Raw genomic sequence first — 26,122 nt, 5'->3', positions numbered from 1 at the left:
TATTACCTTTGTGGTCTGAGAATAAACTTTATATAAGTAGATTATTTTTAAAGTGAGTAGACATTTTATTTCTTTAAATATGTAAGTCCACAAACATAAAATTTGGGGGTGAATTGAAGGATTTGAAATCATGTTATTTTTATAGGTCTCCATAAATTATCAGATCAAAATAGTGGAAGCTTATATAAAAGTTTGTTTTATTTTATGCCATAATCTCTGTTAAAAATTTATTTTCTTTCAAAATTGAAATCAAATAATATTACATATTTTCATCATTCTTCTAACCACTATCTTTTAAGGGATTTGCCAGTTCTCAGGTAAGAGGGAAATTTCTGTGGCAGAAGATACTTCAAGCAGAGTTTTTAGTATAGCGAAGTGAAAAGACCCTGAGATCACCTTCTCTTGCAGAATACCAAAATTACAACTATTTACAGAACAACTATTGATGTAAAAGACTGGAACCTACCAGAAAAAGATCTTCTACAACTGAAGCTATAAAGAAGGAATCACAATGAGATAGGTAGGAAGGGCAGACTTGCCATATAGTCAAGACCTATATCCCTGGATGGGTGGTCCACAAATGGGAGAATAATCACAACTGCAGAGGTTCTTCCCAAGAAATGAGGGTTTAAGCTCCACATCAGTCTCCCTAAGTTGGGGGTGCTGTCTCTGAAAGATGAGCCCATAGAACTTTTGGCTTTGAAGACCAGCAGGCCTTACTTCTGGGAGACCTAGGGCACTGTGAAAAATAGAGACCTCACTCTTAAAGAGTACACACAAAATCATGTATACTCTTAGACCCATGGCAGAAACAGTAATTTTAAAGGAATCTGGGTCAGACCTGATCTTGATCAGGAGATCAAGAGAATCTGAAGAATTCCCTCGAGGGGAAGGTGCAAATAAAACTCACCCTGGGAACATAGATGCTGGCAGCAGGTATTCAGGGAAATTTTTCTATAACATGGAAATTGATGCCATTGTGCCATTTTGGAACCCTCCCTCTTGCTTATTAGCCTAAGAACCCAGCTCCATACCAGCCCACCAGCCTATAGGTACCAGAATCATAGACATCAGAGCAAGCAACTACCCAGGTGGAGACACAATCCCACATACCTGAAGATAGGACGTTTAAGGCTCTCTGAGCCAAGAGCTGTCCCTGGACATAGCCCTAACCAACAGAGGGCCAAGAACCCAGCCCCACACGTTGCTGTTTAAGCACTAGACCTGAGACCTGAGACCTGCAGAACCCTACAACCAGAGACTCTAGGGCCAGCTTAGCCCAGCAGTGGGCAAGCAGCGGCCTAAGAATCTGTGGTATTTGGCCTCATACACCATTGAGTCTGCTCTAAAACTGGACCAACCTCACTAACCAGCAGGTAGATGCCAGCCCTGGGACAACCACAGTCCTGCAGCCTGCCATGGAAAGAATTGCCCCACAAACCAGCAGGGCAGCAAAAGCCCTAGGACCAGCTGGGTCCTGGTCACACCCACAAGCAGGCCATGACAAGCTTCAGGACATGCCATGCCACTCAATTACCTGTGTCAGAAATTGGCCTCACGTACCACCAGAGAGATACCAGGTATAGGGCCCCAGGCCCTGCCACCAGATCCCATTACTGGGCTCTGCCAGCCAGTGGGCCAACACTAACCCCAGGACCTGTCTTTACCCACCAATGAATGGCACTCATCTCCTGGGCCCAACTTCATTCAACAGTGAGCCAGCTTGTGTTCCCCTCAGAGCTCCATATCCAGCTGCCTCCTGATCCTGTTACAGCAGTTGCCTAGCAGTCCTGTGCCACAGTATATCAGTTCTAGTGACAGCCTTGTGGCTATAGTGTACCAGCTCTAGCAACAGCCCTGTGGCTATAGTGTATCAGCTCCAGCAGTTCTGTGGCTGCAGTGTATAGCTCCTTTACCCAGTGAGAAACACAGCAAGCACTCAGAGAGTTGGAGAACTCAGGTTTATTATGCCAGTGGGCTCAGAGGAGATTGCTCTCCAGAGTCTGATCCCTGAAGAAGGGTTTCAGAAGGCTTTTACGGGCTTCCTCTTCCAGGTCCCTGCTTGGCAGACCAGAGTGAGGTCAGAAAAGATAGATGCGAAAGCAAGTTTATGGGAGTTGATGCATGGGGGAGGGGTGGTTAGGGGCAGTTGGCTGGACTTTGCTTAGTCATCATGTCCAGGGTCTCTCCTTTCTACCTTTTTATAGGGACATTTTCTCCTACAATCCAATGTCAGGAGACATGTTTCTACAATATTTTCTTAGCCTCTTTGCTTCTATTTTCTATGCTAAAAACTCCATCTTGTCCTCTTTACTTTTACCCTCTATTCCTGTTTGAAAAACAGTTGCAGTGCTGGTAAATAACTTAAGCTTAAGAACAAAGACCTAAAGGCATTAGTTATTCATAGGGTCAGCTGAATGAGGACATAATGCATTGGTCTAGGCATGCTCGGCCTGTGCAGATTGGCCTGCCATTTGCATATCATGATTTGTCCTGTTAAAAATAAGAGAAAGAGGAACCTCATGTCACCAAGTGGTTTATGAGTGGTTGTTAGTAGAATACGCATCAGCAAGGAGAATGAGGTTGCTGCAGATAGGCATGCCCTCTGCAGAAGCACAAGGGTGAGTCTCTAGACACTGGGCATAGATAGCTGACACCAACCTTCCTCAAATGCTAATGATTGTTAAATGCCTAAAGGTTAGAATAAAATCTTAACCATCTACCAGCTATGTGACTTTTAAAATAATAAAAGAACTTTTAAAATAATAAAAAAAAACCCTATATCCTGCACCTACAACCCCCTCCTCACTTGACATAATCCTAAAGAGCACAATAAAAGCAGCGTGGTTTCTTGAGGCAGTGCTCTTTGTCCCTGAGGCCTTGAGTCCCCCAGTTCCCACCTTTAATTAAGATAAATGTCTCTGTGTCTTGTTTTATGTTAACTTTTTTCTTAAGTTCCACAGCACCTGTTCTTCAGCCCTCACCTGCTGAGCTGGTCTCAGCAATCCAACACTACCAACCAGTGGCCTCCATTCAAGGTAGAGCCTGGAAAACAACTAGACCAAAGGCCAGGCACACCTATAAGACCCACCTCAGTTATCAGCCTGCCACAACAGAAGAGCCCATGCAACACGCATGGTGGGCACTCCTAGAGCATGTAGCTCTGGTGATTGGAGGGGATTGAGCTATTGGGATGCATAGGACATCACCTACAAATGCCACTTCAAATTTGGGAAACATAATCCCAACGTACCAAATACATAGAAATAAAAGTATTTTGTACTTTCATTGTACCAAATACATAGAAATACATAGAAATTTGGGAAACAATCTCAAAGTACCAAATACATAGAAATAAAAGCAGTAAGTTAGGCAAAATGAGGCATCAAGGAACATGCTCCAAACAAGATAAAACCCAGGAGAACTAAGTAAAGTCTAAATAGGCAATCTCTTGAGAAAAATTGCAAAGTAATGATCCTAAGATGATCAAAGGGCTTGAGAGAAAAGTGGTTGAGCAGTGAGAGAAGTTAGAAATATTTAACAAGAGGCTGGAGAGTATAAAGAATAACCAAATAAAAATGAAGGATACACATTTGTCAGAATTTTATTCATAAATTTATACAACTTTATTGATACTAATGTTTATAGAGCAATATAATCTTCACATATAAATATTATATATTTATATATGGTTGGGATAGATTTTAAGAATGAATAATGAAAAATGAGAATGATTGCAACAAAGTATTATATGGGTAAATATAATTTAGAACAAATACACTTGGATAGGAAGGAAGAGTAAGTAAAATGATCTGGATTTAGTTATTAAATGTAATGTATTTCATTCAGGTGGAAAAATAAGTTTTTCTCAGTATTTAGTGATAACATTATTTTGTGATGTCTATTTTTGCCAATATAAAATCCTCTGCAAGACTTTTTTTGGTTGAAAACACGGTCATCATATATATGTATTTATATTCTAATGATTGAAAATGTGATCATTATATATACATGTACAGTCTAATGTATGACTCTTTTTAGGTCTTTTCTTAACATGTATCATTATGTTGAAGGACATAGGCCTGGGCCTTGTTGACATTCCACAGCTCAGGTGTAATGTAATCAACTCAGCACCTAAGCCTGGGGCGCCACCCGCTTCCTTAGAGAACAAAGCTAGCTAATAAGGAGAACTGCAGTTGCTACATGAATACTCATCTAACCAGCTCTTTGGCACCAGCAAAAGCTGCCTGCTTGAAGTCAGGAAATACAGCCCTTACCCTAAATCATTACTATTTAACCTAAACACTATTACTAGTTAAGGTTTAAAGTAGCTTAACTGCCTCTTCGCTTATGTACCCCTGCTTATGCATGTGTACCCCCTCTCAACCTGGATGTAAGTTTGCCTTTATAAAAACGGTCCTTTTCTTTGTTGGGGCTTCACATTCAAGCCATTTGTAGGCAGTGTGTGGCCCTGGCCAGTGATAAAGACTCCTAATTGTTTTTTTCTCTGTTGGCGTGGTCTCTGTTCTTTCACAGCACAACATTGTATGTGAATTATATTTTATTTACCCTTCTTAGGCACATTGTATTTTAGTATCTAAGGATTTTCTTTTCATCAATTCTAAGAAATGTGTAGTCATTATCTTTTGGACATTGCTTCCTTCATCTATTTTGTTTTACAGAAAACATATTAGATGTGATTTGCTTATGTTTCTGCTGTTGTTTTCACTTCATTCTTTTTTAATGAAGATTGGAAATGTATTTATTTGTTCACATCATGCATTGAAACAGATGTTTATTGTATTTTTTTAGTCACTTGTCGTGAGAAGTATTGTGTCATCTAGACTGCCACTTTTGCAGAGATCTGTTCAAAATTTTATTATGTTTATATAAATTTTTATGAGAAAATTATAGGTATTTTTTAAAACAGACAAATATTTTACTATCTTTAAATGCTTTTTTATTTTTCTTGCTTTTTTTCTAGTAAAAGTAATAAACATTTAATTGAAACATACCAATTTTTTTTCTAAAAAAAATTCTGAAACTTTGGAAGTGAACAGTTGTTCTAGTTTATCCATATATGACATAGTCAATCTTATAGATATGAAATTGAAATAAAATTAAAATGTCTTGATAAGTTTATTAGTCTTACAATCAATCAGAATACCATCCATCTACTGATATAAAGGATATGTCTATTTTAATACATAATCCCTGTCCTTTTCTTATGAAGTTATGGTTAAATGAATTTATTTGAGTATATACAATCTATACCTACACATACATACACACACACACACACACAAACACATACACACACAAAAAGAAATTTGTTTATGGTAACCCCATAAAAGTAAAGATAAAATATGTTAAGAAATACATTCTTGGAGTTCCCATTGTGGCTCAGCGGAAATGAATCCAACTAGGAACCATGAGGTTGCAGGTTCGATCCCTGACCTCACTCAGTGGATTAAGGATCTGGCGTTGCTGTGGGCTGTGGTGCAGATCGCAGACGTGGCTCGGATCCTGAGTTGCTGCGGCTCTGGGGTAGGCCAGCAGTTACAGCTTTGATTAGATCCCTAGCCTGGGAACCTACATATGCCATGGGACCAGCCCTAGAAAAGTCAAAAAGACAAAAAAAAAAAAAAAAAAGAAAAAAGAAATACATTCTTTAATATGTACTTCTATATTATTTACTGTATATATATTAATTTCTATCTAGGGCATTAAAAATTATTGCTTAAGTTGATTTACTTTTCTTCATTGTATTTCCACTGCAAGAAATACTTTTGATTCATTTAATATTTAGAAAGTGGCATCTTTGTTTAATTTTCTAAGATTGTAATGACAAGGAAATAAATAATAACTAGATTTGGGTGTAAAGCTAATAAATTAGGACAATTTTTACTAAAGATACAAAGATACAAACCATTTTATCATACCCAATTACATTATAGAAATTTAATATAAAGTGAATCCTTTTTTTCTTTTCATCTGAGTGGCATCAACTTTTGCTAAATTTTAAATTAAATACAATCTAAATCCTTATCCTGAAGGTAGACTTTTAAAAAAGGACAAAATTTTCCTACATAGAGCTTTAGGCCTGTCAAGAAAAGATTTTCACATTGTAACAAATCAGATAAGGAGTAGAGATTTACTAGTCTCTAGAGACCCACAGCCTCTTTTAAGGTGACTTTTAAAGGTCTTTTTTGAGTGGAAGATGTAGAAGACTAAGAAATAAAGAACTGACTGCTCATGATTCACACTAATAAAACTGTAAAGTCAGAATGCATGCACAAGTTACAGATGCACCAAAGCAGCTCAGCTAATTCCTCCAAGGTGAAATTTATATATTTATTTCCTGAGGAGGTACAGCTAGCAGAGTGATAGAATGCAATGCTCCTGGGAATAAGATTAGGGTCTTGGTCCCATCTTCTATTGACAGAGCTTTTAAGAGGAATAAGGATTTGTGAATGTTCCTGAGCATTTGTCTAGGAGTGGATTTCCTCACTTTGTCTATGAGTATACAGATGTCATGCAAACCCAAGCAGAATCTTGAGTTTTTCAGGATAGATAAGAAGTGAATGAGATCCCTGTCCAACCCTCTCACCAAGCCCTCATATCTCAAACACACAACCTAACTGAGAAGCCATTTGAGGAGCCCAAGGGAGAGATTAAACAAATGTTTCCATCTCATGTAATTTTCAGCCAATTTGAGGATTCATTAACCAAAATAATAGGCAAATATCTTCAAATATTGGGGCTAGCACAATATTCATATGCTTTTTTTTTTAATTTAACCTAATGTTTAACACATTTACCCTGAGGAAAAAAATAGCATGCAATGTATTGAGTGTGGTTCAAATGAATACAAATGATAATTATGTCTAAGAAAATACAATAGATGAGTAATTCTCAAAATCTAGGGTATAGGAATATTTAACATTTTTAGATACTTTGAAATCTAAAGATATATTGTTTATTGATTTTATAGGTATTAGCACCTACCATCTTAGTAATTAAAATATTATACTCAATGCCTTTACAAAATAATTAAAACAATACTAAGGCCACTATATTGACACAAATGGCAAATCAAAAATATATATTTGTCCCTCAGAGTAGTGATAAGAGTGGAATTGTTTCATATTCTTCCATTTTTTAAAAAGATATCTGGCTTGATAGAAGACATCTGAATTCTTCTTTCTGCTTTTAAATTTAGTCTGTTGAGGTCTGTGGTTTTGTTTGATGTTTGGGGAAATGTGGTCTTTCACAGAATGAAATAGTCTTTTCAGCAAATTGTGAATATTCTTTGTTAATACACCTGATTGGACAAGTGAGGTGGTATTTTTCCTTGCACAAAAAAATAGACAAGAAGCTCTTGTTTTTATTTATATTTTTTGAGGATTAGTTGCGAAGTAAAATATGGTATCATTGTTTCACTAAAATCATATTCAATGTGAAACAATGTTGCAAACATTTGAAAAGAGACAGCAGACATCAGTGATCCCTGAGTGAATGGAGATAAGCAAGGCAACACTATGCCAGCACAAACCTGCTGTCTGAGGAGACTTCCCAGATCTCAGCCAAAGAAAATGGAATAAAAGTAGAGCCCACTGGTCATCTGCACTTAAGGAGACAAAATTAAGAATTGGTGGACATAGAGACATAGAAAACAGGCTTGTGATGCCAAGGGGGAGGGGTGAGTGTGTGGAATGGGTCAGGAGCTTGAGATTGGTAGATGCAAACTAGTACAGTTAGAATGGATAAGCCCTGATGTCTTACTGTACAGCACCAGGAACATATCTTTAGAATGGATAAGCAATGAGGCCTTACTGTATAGCACAGGAACTATTTCCAGTTACCTAAAATTATATTTGAAAAACAATCACTTAATTCAGTTTTAAGTTTACAAATATTTTCCTCAACAACAAAAAAAAATCCACTTAAAAATGCAATAGAAATGACATGTACACTTTTCACTTTATTACACAGATTATTAAAAAGATGAAAAAGAAATGTCAATATTTAAGAAAATTAAAATTTTTACTTTTTCATCAAAGATATCTTGAGTCAAACTCACATATGGCTTATTGTCAAGCCACGGAATCTCTTCCTTTTTACTTGTAATTTTTTATTTTTTATTTATTTTTATTTTTTATTTATTTATGTTTTGCCTTTTCTACGGCTGCACCCACAGCATATGGAGGTTCCCTGGCTAGCCTAATTGGAGCCATAGCCCCCAGCCTATGCCACAGCCACAGTGATGTGGGATCCAAGCTGTGTCTTTGACCTACACCACAGCTCATGGCAATGCCGGATCCTTAACCCACTGAGCAAGGCCAGGAATTGAACCCACAGCCTCATGGTTCCTAGTCAGATTCATTAACCACTGAGCCACAACGGGAACTCCTCTTGCGATTTTATCTTTAATAAAATTTAACAAATTTTGTTGAGGATAAGAAATATCCCATCCATGCTTGTTTAGTTTTAAAATTTATCTCTACCCATAATGATGGACTGTTTTAGACCTTAGAGCTAATATAGAAAAATTTAAATAGGAGCTGTGGTTGCTGTAATTTTTAGTAAAGAAAATAAAATTTAGAGTGACATTAGTATAGGTCTTTCCATGCATTTTTCATTTGCTTCAAAGTATTCAAAACAATGCATCCATTGTATTGTTTTACCCTTATACCAGAAGGACTGGGTGATTTACAGAGTGCTTCATAAGTACATTCAGTAGCAGATTATTATGGAAACCTTCAGACATTACATTTTCAAATTCACTTGTTCTCAGTTACTTATAAATTAATTTATTTTCTGTTTATAGTGAGCATACATTTGCTCTGTATGTGTGTGTTTGAACTATTAGGAAAGGACAGGGGTAAAAACAATTACCTTTTCTTTGAGTGGTTAATCACAATCTGAAAGCTTTTAATGAGTTAGATACTTTACTTTTCTTCCCAGGCATTGCATATCTGACTACACACATTTTCTTCATCTCCCCAAACACATTTTATTTATTAACTTATTTATTTTCCTTTTTAAAAGGTTGAAGTATAGGTGACACACAATATCATCTTAGTTTCAGGTAAAAAACATAATGATTCCCATTTATATACATTGCAAAATGACCACCATAATAAATCTTTCCATCTGTCACATACAAAGTTATTAAAATATTTTTGACTGTATTACCAATGATGAATACTTAATATCCATGACTTATTTATTTGTAAGTACTTCTTAATCTCCTTCACCTATTTTGCCCAACCCCCCAACCTCTCCCTGCTATTGACCACCAATTTATTTTCTGTATCTATGAAGCTGTTTCTATTTTGTTTTGTCCTTTTGTGTTTTAGGTTCTACATATAAGTTAAAACATATGGTATTTTTCTTTTTCTGTCTGACTTATTCCATTTAGCATAATATCCTCTGTTAGATCTATGTCATCCCGAATGGCAAGATTACATTTTTTAAGTCTATATAAATGCATCCTTTTGTATAAAATACCACATTTCCTTTATCCACTATCTATCCATGGAAACTTAAATCATTTCCAAATCTTGACTATTGTGAAAAATGCTGCAGTGAACACAGGGACGCATACCTGTGTTTTCAAAGTTGTGTTTGTGTTTTCTTTGGGAAAAGTACCCAGAAGTAGAATTACTGAATTTTATTGTGGTTTTATTTTATTTTTTTTTAATTTTGGAGAGAATCTCCATACTCTTTCCCATAGTGGCTGCATGGACTTACATTTCCACCAACAGTGCAAAAGGGTGTTCTTGTTTCCACATCCTCACCAACACTTATCATTTGTTGTCATAACCATTCTGTCAGATGTGAGGTGGCTGGGATTATGAATAAAGATTTTATAAACATTTATGTTCAGAGTTTTGTTTGGACATAAGGTTTGAAATCAATAATCAATTTGGCAAATACCTAAGAGTGTCATTACTGGCTTATATGTTAAAACTATATTTAGATTTGTAAGAAACTGGAAAACAATCTTCCAAAATGGCTATACCATTTTTTTTTATTCCCAGAAACAATGAAGGAGAGTTTCTCTTTTCTCTTATTCCATGTCACAATTTGGTATTGTCAGATTTTGGAGTTTTCACCTTTTTCATTGGAGGAGAGTGCTCTCTTGTTGTTATAGTTTTAATTATGCAATTTCATTAATGACATGAAGTTGACCCTCTTTTTATATACTTATTTTCTACCTGTATAACTTTTTCATGAGGTGTCTGTTCAAATCATTTCCACATTTTAAATTTGCATTATATTTACTGTTGAGTTTTAAGTGTAACATGTACATTGTCTCTACTAACTTTTTTTTAAAGGATAGTTGATTTACAATGTTGATTTCTACTAATTTTTATATGTTTTGCAATTTTATTACTCCCAGTCAGTGATTAGCCCTTTCATTCTCTTAACAGTATCTACAGTAGAACAGAAGTTTAAAGTTCCATTTAAATTAGCTCTCAAATCAATTCTCTTTCATGATTTGTAACTGGTTTATATATCTGAAACACGTACTCAAACCAAAAAACCAAATAGGTTTTGCCTAGTTTTTTCCAGAGTTTTATATTATTGCTTTATATCTAATCTTATAATTTTATGATGGGTTAATTTTTCAGAAAGATATGAAATTTATCATTTGTGTATAGGTTTTTCTTTTGCATTTTGCATTTTTCAAGAGCCATTTGTTGAAAAGTGTGTCATTTCTCTGTTATATTTTCTTAACACTTGCCAAAGATCTGTCTACTATATTTGTGTGATTCCTCTATGAGCTTGGTTTTGTTCCATTAATCTATTTGTCTATTTTTTCACTAATATCATGGTATCTAATTGCAAAAGATCCATTGTAAGTCTAGAAGTAGGGTAATGTGATTCCTCAAACTTTATTCTTTTCCAGTATTTTGTTGGTTATTTAGAGGGGGTCCTACTTTTCCATATAAACTTTAAAATTTTTTATAGGAATCTACAATGTAGCTTGATAGATTTTTCATTGAGATTTATAAATAAAGGTGGGAATAAATATCATCTTTAAAACACTATCTATGAACATAATGTGACTCTCTATTTATTTGAATGATTTTTTTATGTCTTTCATCATAGGTTTGTTTGTTTGTTTGTTTGTTTGTTTATCTTCCCCATACAGATTTTGCCTATATTTTGGTAGGTAAAAATGTACATGTTTTTTGGTATTATTATAGTAGATGTACTATGGTAATTCTAGCCAGTAAATGTTGGATTAATTAATTATTTTCAAACACAGCAGACTTCAGGATAAAAAAAAAATTTTAGGCATAAGGAGAGCCATTAAAAATTGATACAAGGATTAATTCTCCATAAGTAAATAATTTTTTGCCCTTTTTTTTTCCCATCAGAAGCTAGTTTTTCAGTTGAAAATATTATAGATAGTATTCTGGATCACTCATGTGATATATATAGAATAACTAAAAGATTTCTTATTATAAGAACTTAGATTATTATTCATACCAGATTATTATTCATATAACTAATATATGTTACTAAATAATATTGTGTGGATCTAACTTAAGGGCTGATCTTTGGTGCAATAAATAGGGAAATTATGATAGAATCCTTGTGACTTAAGATATCCACCACATGGTAGAATTCACATAAAATCACTTGTTTTTAAATGTTACCAATGGAAATATAGACATAGTAATTTTGGAAATGTGTGTTCTACAGTGCCTAACTCGATTTTGGTTAAAATGTTTTCAAGATATATCTCATATACATCTATAAATTATTTTCTGAGAAAATCAAAGACAAATTTTGTTTAGCATAATCATCCTGATACTATAAGATGATAAATTTCATTTTGAAAGAAATAATGAATGAATGGTAGAAAGAACAAATAATGCTTGCCTGCAAATGACAGCCATTTTGCTGTCACCTATTTGAACCACTATTTATGAAGGATTTTGTGGGTATAACTATACTCATTGAGAAGCACCCTTTGCTATTACACTACTTCTCCTTCCCTGGTCTTATGTTATTAGAAAGGTGATAAAAAATTGAATTAGTAGAGAACTAAAATGAGGGAATGTGTTGTATAGGTTGACCCCAAACTACCAAAGTTAGATAAACTTAATATCCAAATTAACGATCAGAAAAAAATCCAGTTACAGTGAAAGAATGAAGAAAACATTTTCAACACCTTGCAACAACTTGAAAAGCAAACATGGTTATGAAAATACAGTGGCTGCACTAGTGTCACAATAGTTTCTTGCGATTGCAATTAAATTGAGCTGTGGTAACATTTATGATACAAAATGAACACATAAACATTTTAGAATTTTCTATGTCTGTTGTTTATTTCACAATGAAAATACTTGAAATGTTAGGAAAATCCTCTAAGTTTGGAAACTTGGACGTCCACCTTGACCAGCTCCATCTGAAAACAAATTTTTCTCAAATTGAGTTATTATGTTTTTTTCACAAAGCAAATCTTCAGTGAAGGACTTGTATTGTTTCCTGCATACCCAATGTAGGATAATGCATTTAAAATGAAAAAGGAATGCACGCAATGAAGGCTCCTTTGCCCCCAACACAAAGAGTACAGAGAGTCCTTTGCAAGAGATTCAGATTATAAAGAATGAATGAAGAGCCCTACAAAATATATCTCAAATTGAGCTCTTTGCTTCCTTACAAATGAATATGGAAAACTTCCCAGATCATTACTGCTTTTATAAGGCAATATCTGTTTGAATGGTGAGGCTGAAATTGGAGTGAGAATAAAAGAGGTTAGTCTCATCACCATTGCAAAGGATTTGGATGTTGAATTCTTTCCAGTGTTGCCCAAGTATTTTCAAGATTTTTTGCATTTTCATTGATCCACCTGCAAAACTTTTTCATATCTTACTCAATTTGAACACCTAAAGGATTCATTATTCTGAATGGACTAGTAAAAAGAGTGATCTTTATAGTTTTTATTTAAGGCTAAAAAAACTGAAAAACACTATGTAATATACAAATGTTAAATAATTCTTAATAATTTTACAATTACATAAAACACAGGGAAAATTATCACTGGCTTTTAACCCTAAATTTGACTTCATTTTTTCCCCTAGAGTTTTGGGTTTAGCAAGAACAAGATCAAATCATCTAACAGTTTGTTTTTATAATTCACATCTTCCACCTAAGATTTAATTTGTGTGTAGGACATAAGCATAGAAATTTAGAAACGAATTTGTTTGATGGTTTAAATTTGGCAGACAGGCAATAAAACAAATCTCAAAATTCTAGTGATGTATTTTATTTCACATTTTTATCTTTGACTAAGTTATATTGTAAATACCATTGGATAATCTTCATTGTGTGTTTTGGACAGCAATTATATTTTTTAAAATGAATTTTCTGAAATTCAGCCTCATGTAATTGCTAGCTGAGAAAAACTATTTACTATGTCCCAAGAATCAGGCTGCTTTGTTTGCTTAAAAAAAAATCGGTTATCTCTATCTGAACTTCCCTCTGTTGTAAGCATTAAAGGAAGTCTTCTACTTCCTGCAGTGGTTCAGAGACCTGGAAATGAAATGTAGGTATTTTGTACTACTAAGTGAAACACTGATGTTGTACTGGCTCCAATCAAGTCAGAGAATAGGAGGTTTGCCTGTAGGATACATAATAATTTAGGTTGCCTCCTGTGGCCAGTAGTTCACTCCCTCTTGGCAGAAAAATCTATGTAAAGCTCTCAGGAACACACACTCTTTGGATTAATGTCAGAATCCAGACTTTCACCAAAGACCAGACGTGTAATTAAATAAAAACTGAAAAGTACATCAGACCTATAGATATAAAAGATATACTGAAAGGGAAAGCGTTGGAATCATGACACATAATGATTCAGTTGCTCTTTAAAAAACATTGCTTAGCCAATGTATCTGTAATAAAATGATTTTATGAAAAATATTACCTTACTTCCCAATGTTCACATCTATTAATGTAAAAAATTGAAATGTTTCTTTCTAATATTTCAGAATATCAATCAATGTCACTGACCTTACTGGTCTTTCAAACTTTGGACGAAGAAAATCTTCATTGTCTACAGTGAAACTTCTAGGAAAATACATTAAATCAGCAATATATATTATTCATGTCATGAAATGTTGTCAAAGACACATGCACACACTTGTACTTTACATATATAAACATTTCTATTAGCTACCCATAGAAAAATATAATGCAGTCATGAATAGCACATTCATTAAATTAACAAATAAAATTGTTACAATATGGGGAAGAAAATGCTAATATTTATTTATAGTTATTATCTTTTAAAGAACTCCAGTGTTTAATCTTGTTCATTTTGTTGATCACATTTTGATAGATACATTAAATATATGCATATTGAAATTTTACTAATTTATTCTCTATTAAAGCTGTCCTATTTGGAAGAGTGATGTGCTAAGTAGCAATATCATTGTATCAGCTAATATTGATTAATCTAAATTTTGACATTGTTCACATAAATTCTATTTTTGTGTTAATTCTTCCAGTAACTATGAAAATAATATCCATATATTTGTTGAAATAAAAATATTTTGCAGGGAGTTCCCATCGTGGCACAGTGGTTAACGAATCTGACTAGGAACCATGAGGTTGCAGGTTCGATCCCTGCCCTTGCTCAGTGGGTTAAGGATCCGGCGTTGCTGTGAGCTGTGGTGTAGGTTGCAGACACAGCTCAGATCCTGCGTTGCAGTGGCTGTGGCGTAGGCCGGAGGCTACAGCTCCGATTAGACCCCTAGCCTGGGAACCTCCATGTGCCGCAAGAGTGGCCCAAGAAATGGCAAAAAGACAAAAAAATATATATATATTTTGTAAACCCTCAAATGTCATAGCCAAAAAAGCAGGAAATAAGAAAATGAATATTTTTATAAAATCAAAGCAACTATTTTTATTATTTTTAGGAAATGAAATAAAACTAAAAGTGGGAAAATAAACTCACTGACAAAAATTTGTATTTCATAATGAAATTTTAAGCATCTAGTATTGACAAAAAAGATAATTAAATAATATAATTGTTTGTTTTATGGAATTTAATTTCAAATGCATAAAATACCAGATTTAACTTAAAGGTATAAAAATATTAAAGAATGTAATATCTCCTTACTGATATTTGAGTGATTATTGAAATCATTTTTTTAATTATCTCTTTTAATTTGCATATATATATGGCTTCTGTAGATATTTAAAGTATATATATTTATCAATTTAACTGAGATGTTGACAGAGGATTACATATGTTTTCAGAAATAAATTGAACGTATTTAATTTACATTGACTCAGAGTTAAATTGAATTAGTCAGTATTAAATAAACAGCAGTATGCAGTTTAGAGTCTGGATATATGAAAAAAAAATTTTGTCATGAGACACTTAGAAATTCTATCTATAGTAGGACATTTTTCAGAGTTCCCATTGTGGCTCAGTGGATTACAAACCTGACTAGTATCTATGAGGATGTGGGTTAAATCCGTGGCCTCACTCAGTGGGTTAAGTATCCAGTGTTGCTGTGAATTGTAGTGTAGTTTACAGACATGGCTCAGATTCCACATTGCTGTGGCTGTGCTATAGGCCTGCAGCTGCATCTCTGATTTGACCTCTAACCTGGGAACTTCCATATGCCTTAGGTGCGGCCCTAAAAAAAACAATTTTTTTTTAAAGTAAAACATTTTAAAATGTAGATTAGATCTTTAAAACAAATAAAAATATCAATGAAAAGTGAAATTCTAATTAAGTATAATTTAAAAGGAAATTCAAAGGCCATGAGATTTTGTAGCCCCATTAACCTAGATACTTTATTTTTAAACACATGCAGAGTAAAAAGGCAAAGCCACGTATATAAAAGAACTTCAAATGTAGACATAGACAAGTAAAGGTTATAAGTAAGATACTTAAAGGGAAATTATTAAATTGTAAAAAAAAAAAATCTAAAATTTATAAAGAATTTCATATGGGAGGAAAAAATAGCAACAAGCAAGAAAAAGATAGATTGTATATCTAAAACAAGTATTATGGAGAAAGGCTTGAGATAATAAAGAAAATGCTACAATTAAGCAGATATTGGCCAAGAACTCTCTAGAAGTGTCAAAGATGTGGCTTCTAAAATGAATAACATTTCACATGTTCAGAAGGGATAAATAAAAATAAATCCTTAGTAAAATATCAGATTAACAACCTAACTTTTTAATGTAAGGAATTAGGAAAAGTACTAATCAAGCACAATATTAGTAAAAGGAATGAAATAATAAAGATTAGAACAGAACTTAATTAAATGGAGATTAAAAAAACAATGGAGAAGATCAATGAAACTTAAAATTTGCTTCTTTGTCTTTGCAGAAAAGATGCTGACTCACAGACATTGAAAAACTTATGGTCTCCAGAGGGGGCAGTTTGGGGGGTGGGGGGATGTGCTTGGGCTGTGGGATGGAATCAGATTGTTATGATCATTATACAACTTACAGATGTCATAAATTCATTTGGGTAATAAAAAAAGTAAAAAAAAAAAAAGGTGCTTAAATAAACTGCTACTGATAGAAAAAAAAATTGCTTCTTTGAAAAGGTAAACGAAATTGATAAGCTTTTAGCCAGATTTGTCAAGAAAAAAGACAGGGCTCAAAATAAATAAATAGAACCTCAAAATGGAAAGAGAAGTACTTATAATGAACACAAATAATGTAACATAAGAGATCACTACAAACATATTTCTCCAATAAAATGGAAAAACTAGAAAAAAATGGATAACTATCAAGAAATATACAATCTCCTAACACTGAATTAGAAAGAATTATGAACAGATAAATCCCCTGTAGCAAATCTGAATCAGTTAAAAAAAAAATACTCCCAAAGAACAAAACTCCAGGACCAGCAGTCTTTTCACAGGTGAAGTCTACCAAAAATTTAAAGAAAAGCTAGCATGTATCCTCAGATTATTCCAAAAAAATTAATGCATTTCTGAACTTATTTCACAAGCCAGCATCACTCTACTACCAAACTTAGTCAGGGACACCACAGAAAAATTACAGACCAGTATCACTCATTAACATGGATGAAAATATCCTTAACAAAATATTAGCAAACAAAATCCTGCAGTACATTGAAAGGACCATGCATCTTGATAAAGTGGGAATTATATCAGGGATGCAAGGATGGGTCAATACTCAAAAATCAATCAATGTGATACACCACTTTAACAATTTGAATTAAAAAAAATGCCCATTTCTATAGATACAGAAAAACCTTTTAATAAAATTCAACATCAATTTATCATTAAAAAAACTCTCAACAGAGCAGGTGTAGAGGAAACATACCTCAACATAATAAAAGCCATATATGACAAACTTACAGCCAACTTCATACTCAATAGTGAAAAACTGAAAGTGTTTGTCTAAGATCAAGAGCAAGACAAAGATGCCTACTCTCACCACTTTTATTCAACATAGTACTTTAAGTTCTAACCACATCAATTAAAGATGAAAAAGAAGTATAAGGAATCTAAATTGGAAAGGAAGTAAAACATACTAATACAGATGAAATAACACTATATAAAAAATCCTAAAGATGCCACCAAAAAACAACTAGAACTAATAAATGAATTCAGTAAAAAGTTGAAGTATAGAAATGTAATATGCAGAAATCAGTTGTGTTCCTATGCATTAATTATGAAGTATCAGAAAAATTTAAAAATAATCTCATTTACAATTGCACCAAAAATAATGAAATATTTAGGAATAAGTCTGACTAAGGAGGTAGAAGACTTGTACTCAGAAAATTATAAGATACTGATGAAAAAAATTGAAGCTAACACAAATAAGAGGAAATATATACCATGTTCATGGACTGGAAGAATTAGATATTGTTTAAATGACTATACTTTTTATTTTATTTCTTTTCATTTTATTTTACTTTATGTTATTTTATTTTATTTTTTTAATTGTTATTTCCCCAATACATCTTTTTTTCTACTGTACAGCATGGTGACCCAGTTACACATACATGTACACATTCTATTTTCGCACATTATCATGCTCCATCATAAGTGACTAGACATAGTTCCCAGTGTTACACAGCAGGATCTCATTGCTAATCCATTCCAGAGGCAATAGCTTGCATGTATTAACCCCAAACTCCCAATCCATCCTGCTCCCTCCTCCTCCCCCTTGGCAACCACAAGTCTCTTCTCCAAGTTCATGATTTTCTTTTCTGTGGAAAGTTTCATTTGTGCTGTATATTAGATTCCAGAGATAAGTGATATCATGTGACATTTGTCTTTCTCTTTCTGACTTCACTCAGTATGAGAGTCTCTAGTTCCATCCATGGTGCTGCAAATGGCATGATTTTTGTTCTTTTTTATGGCTGATTAGTATTTCATTGTGTATATATACCACATCTTCCTAATCCAATCATCTGTTGATGGACATTTGGGTTGCTTCCATGTCTTGGCTATTGTGAATAGTGCTGCAGTGAACCTGTGGGTTCATATGTGTTTTTAAAGGAAAGTTTTGCCCAGATATATGCCCAAGAGTAGGATTGCTGGGTCATATGGTAGTTCTATGTAGAGTTTTCTAAGTTACCTCCAGACTGTTCTCCATAGTGGTTGTACCAGCTTACACTCCCGCCAACAGTACAGGAGGGTTCCCTTTTCTCCACACCCCCTCCAGCATTTGTTATTTGTGGACTTATTAAAGATGGCCATTCTGACTAGTGTGAGGTGGTATCTCGTGGTAGTTTTGATTTACATTTCTCTAATAATCAGTGATGTTGAGCATTTTTTCATGTGCTTGTTGGCTATCTGTATGTCTTCCTTGAAGAAATGTCTATTCAGTTCTTTTTCCCATTTTTCCATTGGGCTATTGGCTTTTTTACTGTTGAGTTGTATAAGTTGCTTGTATATTCTAGAGGTTAATCCCTTGTCTGCTGTATTATCTGAAACTATTTTCTCCCATTCTGTAAGTTGTCTTTTTGTTTTCTTTTGCTGTGCAAAAGCTTGTCAGTTTGATTAGGTCCCAATGGTTTATTTTTGCTTTTATTTCTATTGTTTTGAGAGACTGACCTGAGAAAATATTCATAAGTTGATGTCAAGGAATGTTTTGCCTATGTTTGCTTCTAGGAGTTTGATGGTGCCTTGTCTTATATTTAAGTCCTTCAGCCATTTTGAGTTTATTTTTATGCATGGCATGAGGGTATGTTCTGGTTTCATTGATTTGCATGCAGCTGTCCATGTTTCCCAGCAATACTTGCTGAAAAGACTGTCTTTTTCACATTTTCTGTTCTTGCCTCCTTTGTCAAAGATTAACTGACCATAGGTGTCTGGGTTTATTTCTGGGTCCTCTATTGAGTTCCATTGGTCTGTCTGTCTGTTTTGGTACCCATACCACACTGTCTTGATGACTGTGGCTTTGTAATATTGCCTGAAGTCTGGGAAAGTTAAGCCTCCTGCCTGGTTTTTGTTCCTCAGAATTGCTTTGGCAATTCTGGGTCTTTTATGGTTCCATATAAATTATTGGATTATTTGTTCTAGTTCTGTGAAAAATGTCATGGGTAATTTGATAGGGATTGCATTGAATCTGTAGATTACTTTGAGTACTACGACCGTTTTTACAATATTTGTTTTTCTAACCCAGGAGCATGGAATATCTTTCCATTTCTTTACTTCTTCTTTAATTTCCTTGGTTAATGTTTTATAGTTCTCGGCATATAAGTTCGTTGCCTCCTTCATCAGGTGTATTCTGAGGTATCTGATTTTGTGAGGTGCAATTTTAAAGGTATCGTATTTTTGTATTCCTTTTCTAATATTTCATTGCTGGTATACAGAAATGTGACTGATTTCTGAATGTTAATCTTATATCCTGCCACTTTGCTGAATTTGTTGATCAGTTCAAGTAGTTTTTGGGTTGAGTCCTTAAGGTTTTCTATGTATAGTATCATGAAAATGACTGTATTCCTAATGCAAGATACAGATTTAATAAAATTACTGTCAAAATACCCATCGCATTTTTCCCAGAACTGGAACAAATCTTTCTAAAATTTGTATGGAACCACAATTAGCCAAAGAAATCTTGAGAAAGAAGAAAAAAAAGCTGTAGGTATCACAGTGCCTGATTTCAAATTATACTACAATGATACAATAATCAAAAAAGCAGGGTAGTTGCACAAAAGCAGCTACAGAGATCAATGGAACAGAATAGAGAGCCCAGAAATTAGTCTACAGTTCTACAGTCAATTAAGGTGACAAAGGAGTCATGCACATAATGTGGTAAAAAGGCAGCCTCTTTAATAAATGGTGTTGAGAAAACTGGACAGCTATGTACAAATGAAACAAACTGGATTACTCTCTCACACTATATACAAGAATATACTCAAAATGGATTAAATATTTAAATATAAGTCATGAACCCATAAAACTCTTAGAAGAAAACATACCATCAGTGAAGGGAAAATGTCACCTACTGACTGGGGGGAGATATTTACTCTCTCTATATATATACATATATATTTATATAGATATTTATAAATTATATTTATACTATATATATAAATGTATATATTTCAAGATTAATATCAATAATGTATAAAGAACTTATACAATTCCACCTCAAAAACCCAAATAGGGAGTTCCTGTTATGGGTCAGTAGTTAACAAACCCCAGCAGTATCCATGAGGATGTAGGTTTGATCCCTGGCCTCACTCATTATGTTAAGAATCCTGTGTTGCTGTGAGCTGTGGTGTAGGTCACAGATGCAGCTTTGATCCCGCATTGCTGTGGCTGTGATGTAGGCTGGTGGCTACAGCTCCAGTTCGACCCCTAGCCTGGGAACTTCCATATGCTGTGGGTGCAGCCCTAAAAAGTAAACAAACAAACAAACAAACAATAATCCAATTAAAAAACAAGCAGAGGACTTGAATAGACATTTTTTTTTTCAAAGAAGACATACAGATGGCCAACAGAGATATGAAAGGATGCTTAATGTCTCTCATCATCAGAGAAATACAAATCAAAATCATAATGAGATAGCACCTCAAACCTCTCATGGTCTATATTATCAAAAAGTCAACAAATAAATATCAGCAAGAATGTGGAGAAAAGGAAACCCTCCTGTACTCTTGGTGGAAATGTAAATTGGTGCAGCCACTATGGAAACAGTATATAGGTTCTTCAAACAATTAAAAACAGAACTGCCATAAGATCCAGCAATTCCATTTCTGTGTATTTTTCCAATGAAAGCAAAATTAATAATTTGGAAGAATATATGTACACATGAGAATATAGTCAGTAGTAACGGAACATATTTGGTGGCAAATAGTAACTGACATTTTGATGACCACATGGCAATGTACAACAATTTTAAATCATTATATTTTAAACTAAAACATAGTGTTGTAGACCAGCTATACTTCAAAAACCAAGAAAGAAACAACATGAAAAAAGAGGTCAAATATAAATTTTCCAGAAGTCAGGGAATTCCATGAAGGTAAAATAAAGAAAAGAAAAATACACACTTAATTAGAAGTCTTGAAAAATCTGCATTGAAGATAAGAAAATTTTAAAAACAACCACTAAGAAATAGAGCATAAGTATAAATATTAAAACCGTCATTAATATCAGACTTCCCAATGGTAAAACATGAGTTAGAACATAATAGTAAAATGGAAGAATATAACCATCAAACTAGGAAATACACAGTGTAATTATTTATAATTGATGATATAAACTTGCTAAAGAGCTATTACAAGTATAGAGTGTCCACCAAGAATAAAATAATACAACATGGAAAAAAAAAAAAACAGTGGTAAACTTCAGAAAAAATTCTGAGCAAGTAAGTTGGAGAACATATAAACTGGAATAACTCACTGTTAAAGGATTATAATATCTGTTTTTTGGTTATAAGAGTCCTAAATTTTGCTGTGATTCAGCCTCATTGTACATGTATTGAACATTTTATATTTAGTTAAATCAGTAACACATTTTAAAATTGACATAGTTATCCACATTTAACACTAAACATTAAAAAATGAATATATGAGTTCCCATTCTGGCTCAGTGAGTTAAGGACACAACATAGTCTTCAGGAGATGTGTGTTCAATCCCTGGTCTCAGTGGGTTAAGGATCCAGCTTTGCCATGGCTGTGACGTAGACCTCAGCCGCAGCTCTGATTTGACTCCTAGCCTAGGAACTTCCATATGCAGCAGGTGCAGCCTTAAAGAGGAAAAGAAAAATGAATATGGATCTATCGAATAACAAAGATAGAAGTAAAGGAATAAAGACAATTTTACAAATCAATAGAAAAGGAAGGAAGAGAATGGAAAGAAATATGGACCACACATATATCACAGAGAACTATACTCTCAATATCTTATGATAATCTATAATGGAAAAGAATCTGAAAAACTATATATATGTGTGTGTGTAAACATATGTATATATGTATGTAATTTTATATATATATATATAATTTCTGTATACCTAAAAAACACCACCATAAACTAACTATATTTCAATTTAAAAGAAGGAGAAAGAAAGAAATTCAATAAGTAGAAAATACAGAATGAAGAAATAAATCATGATGTATCAGTTATTAGACTAAACGTTGAGATTAAATTCATGAGATTTGGAGTTCCTGTTGTGGTGCAGTGGAAACGAATCCAACTAGGAACCATGAGATTGCAGGTTCAATCCCTCGCCTGGCTCAGTGGGTTAAGGATCTGGCGTTGCCGTGAGCTAGGGTGTAGGTCACAGACGCAGCTTGGATCTGGTGCTGCTGTGCCTGTTGCGTAGGCTGGCAGCTACAGTCCCGATTCAACTCCTATCCTGGGAACGTCCATGTGCAACGCGTGTGGCCCTAAAAAGACAAAAATTTAAAAAAAATCATGAGATTAAAAGCAAAAGTTCCATCAAAGTTTAAAAAATACAAGTATAGGCTCTTTAAAAGAATTTCATAAATATAATGCCTGGAAAAATTGAAAGTATAGGAGAAAAGAGAAAGGGATATCAAGATTTAAATCAAAATTTAGTTTGTGAAGTTTTAACATGTAATATTATAAATTAAAATATGCTTTCAAAAATATATCATAAAAATATTTTTAATAATGATAATTTCTTATGAATATATAGACATCAGTTGCAAAAAAATTCCCCAAATTACAAAAGCTGTTTTTTTCTAATTCTAAAAGTTGATGCCATAGATCAAGCAGAACCAAAATAAAAACAAAAAGTATTCAAATGTTTAATTAATTATTGGCAAAATATAGTTTGTGTGTATTTGTTTAAACATAAAAATGAAAATAAAATTTAAAAACTGAAAATATTAAATTCAAAAAATAAAACTAATATAGGAATTAAATTATACACTGGGAAATAAGCAATTTTTACATAAAATCACAACAAAAATCACTAAATATAAAAACGTGTGATAGAATTATGACAAGAACTATTATGACTTTTATAGAGATCAAGTCATACAAGTGGAAATAAAAAATTCAAAATCAATATAAAAGACAAATTTGAAGAAGAGAAATTTAAAAAATACAGTAAACCTAAAAAAGGACAAACAGTATAAGAGAAATAAAAAGAAAAAAATAGTATTAATAAAGACAAAGCAAATTCCCAGTAGATTAATCCTATAGGTACTCATTATTTAAGAGAAAAAAATAATTCCAAAATAACTACTAGGAAAAAATGATAGATTGTAAAATAGATTGTAATAAAAAGACTGTAGAAAACATGAATATCATCCTATAACTATAACAATTTTTAATAAATGGGCAATTCTCTAGGAAAATATGACTCAGCAATGCTGATAATATAGTTTATTGAAATTTGTACACAAGCACAACTTTTCATTCTGCTAAATAGCGTGAAAACAAACATTCATAGCATGAATAATTGAGTTTATTTCAGAAATGCAATAATTATTAAACTTAAAATAATTATTAATGTAATGATTAAGAAAATAAACATTATGAATTACTTTGATCAATGAATAAAATGCATTTTAATAGTCTATATTTATATATTATATCTCTCATACAACTAAGATTAGTATACTGAATCTACAAAAACCCTAAATTATATGCTTGTATTGTTAAATTCTTAGAATTTCTATTTAATTTCAACAAAACTCCAAAATAATTCTCATGCCCCTCCATTCCAATTGGATTTTATTTTCTCCACAATGCTATATGAAAGAGAAAATCAACATATTTTAAACTGAGTTTCATGGAATAATCTAAATTTTTTTGTGAATTTATATTTATGTGCATTGATTTTCAAAGCAGATTTAGAATTTAGGATTAGAATTTATAAGATAGTCCAGTGGGAATTCTAGACACAATATGAACAAAAAAAATTTAATGTAATTTCTACAGTGAACAAATAATAATATCGAGGGTTTTTTTTGTTGTTGTTGTTTTTGCTTTAGGGTCACACCCACAGCATATGCAGGTTCCTAGGCTAGGGGTCAAATCGGAGCCACAGCTGCTGGCCTACATCACAGCCACAGCAACGCCAAATCTGAGCCATGACTGTGACCCTACACCACAGCTCATGGCAATGCCAGATCCTTAACCCACTGAGCAGGCCAGGGATTGAACCTTCACCCTCTTGGATCCCAGTGAGGTTAGTTAACCATGGAGCCATGACGGGAACTCCAATATTGAGATTTTGTGTGATCCTATTCACAATATATGTAATGCACACTGATTAAGTATGGAATATTCTATACTTGTAAGGAAAAAAATTCAATATTTTAAATATGGCATCTTTGGATTTCCCGTCATGGCAGAAATGAATCTGACTAGGAACTGTGAGGTTGCAGGTTCAATTCCTGGCCTCACTCAGTAGGTTAAGGATCCAGCATTGCCATGAGCTGTGGTGCAGGTCACAGATGTGGCTCGGATCCAGCATTGCTGTGGGTGTGGCTGTGGCTGTGGCTGTGGCTGTGGCCAGCAGCTGTAGCTCTGATTTGACCCCTAGCCTGGGAACCACCATATGTCCCAGGTGCAGCCCTAAAAAGCAAAAAAAAAAAAATAAAAAAATAAAATTAAAAATAAAAAAATAAAGATGGCATCTTCATTCATATGGATTTAGAATAACAATGAAATTTTCTATAAAGACCAAATAGGTATTTGATAAGCTATTTTTAAAATCCATATGAATAATTTTACCAAAGGAGTTAAGATATTTTTTGAAGATTAAAAGCAATAACTGTGTCATGCACACATGGACAATGACAAATATTTTTGGGTTCTATGGGCTTAGTAACAGAAAATAGACCAAAGAAATAGAATATAATTTGTACAACATTATAAATCAACTATAATTTAAAAAGAGAAAAAAACAAATAGACTACAGAGACAGGTAATAAATTTGTATGAGGTTGGTACGTTATAAAGATGTCATCAGATGTTAGAGAAAGGTTAATTTTAAAAAAATAGTTCCAGGAGGAGTTCCCATCATGGTGCAGTGGTTAATAAATCCGACTAGGAACCATGAAGTGGTGGGTTTAATCCCTGGCCTTGCTCAGTGGGTTAATGATCCGGCGTTGCCATGAGCTGTGGTGTAGGTTGCAGATGCAGCTCGGATCCCGTGTTGCTGTGGCTGTGGTGTAGGCCGGTGGCTACAGCTCCAATTCGACCCCTAGCCTGGGAACCTTCATATGCCGCTGGAGAGGCCCTAGAAAAAGCAAAAAGACAAAAAAAAAAAAAAAGTTCCAGGAGAAATAGTTATCCAATAGTTGTGTATGTGTGTGTGTGTGTGTGTGTGTGTGTGTGTGTGTGTGTGTGTAGCCTTGGCCATGTATATATATTTAAACCATATGCCAGATAAGCACAAAATTTTTCTAAATATAGAAAGGAAAATAATTTTTAATAGAAATAAAGGGGAATATATAATACAAAATAAATATTTCTTGAACTACACACAGACATCATAATTCAATGAAACACATTACGTTATGTGCTATACAGCAATATCTTTACATCTTCTTATTGTATTGAAAGGGTGAAAATACAACCTAAGCTAATGAGAAGCTTAAAATTGTTCTGAATTCCAGAGTTTGTTCCTTATAGGTAAAAGGTTAGGTTTTTTGCTG

Source organism: Sus scrofa, chromosome 11 (assembly GCF_054392235.1).
Source record: "Sus scrofa isolate SSC_HxYL_T2T_F1_AM1 chromosome 11, Sscrofa_HxYL_maternal_Yorkshire_Landrace_v2.0, whole genome shotgun sequence".
Lineage (NCBI taxonomy): Eukaryota > Metazoa > Chordata > Mammalia > Artiodactyla > Suidae > Sus > Sus scrofa.
The sequence above is the reverse complement of the archived record's forward strand: the minus strand, read 5'-3'. Positions refer to the sequence as shown.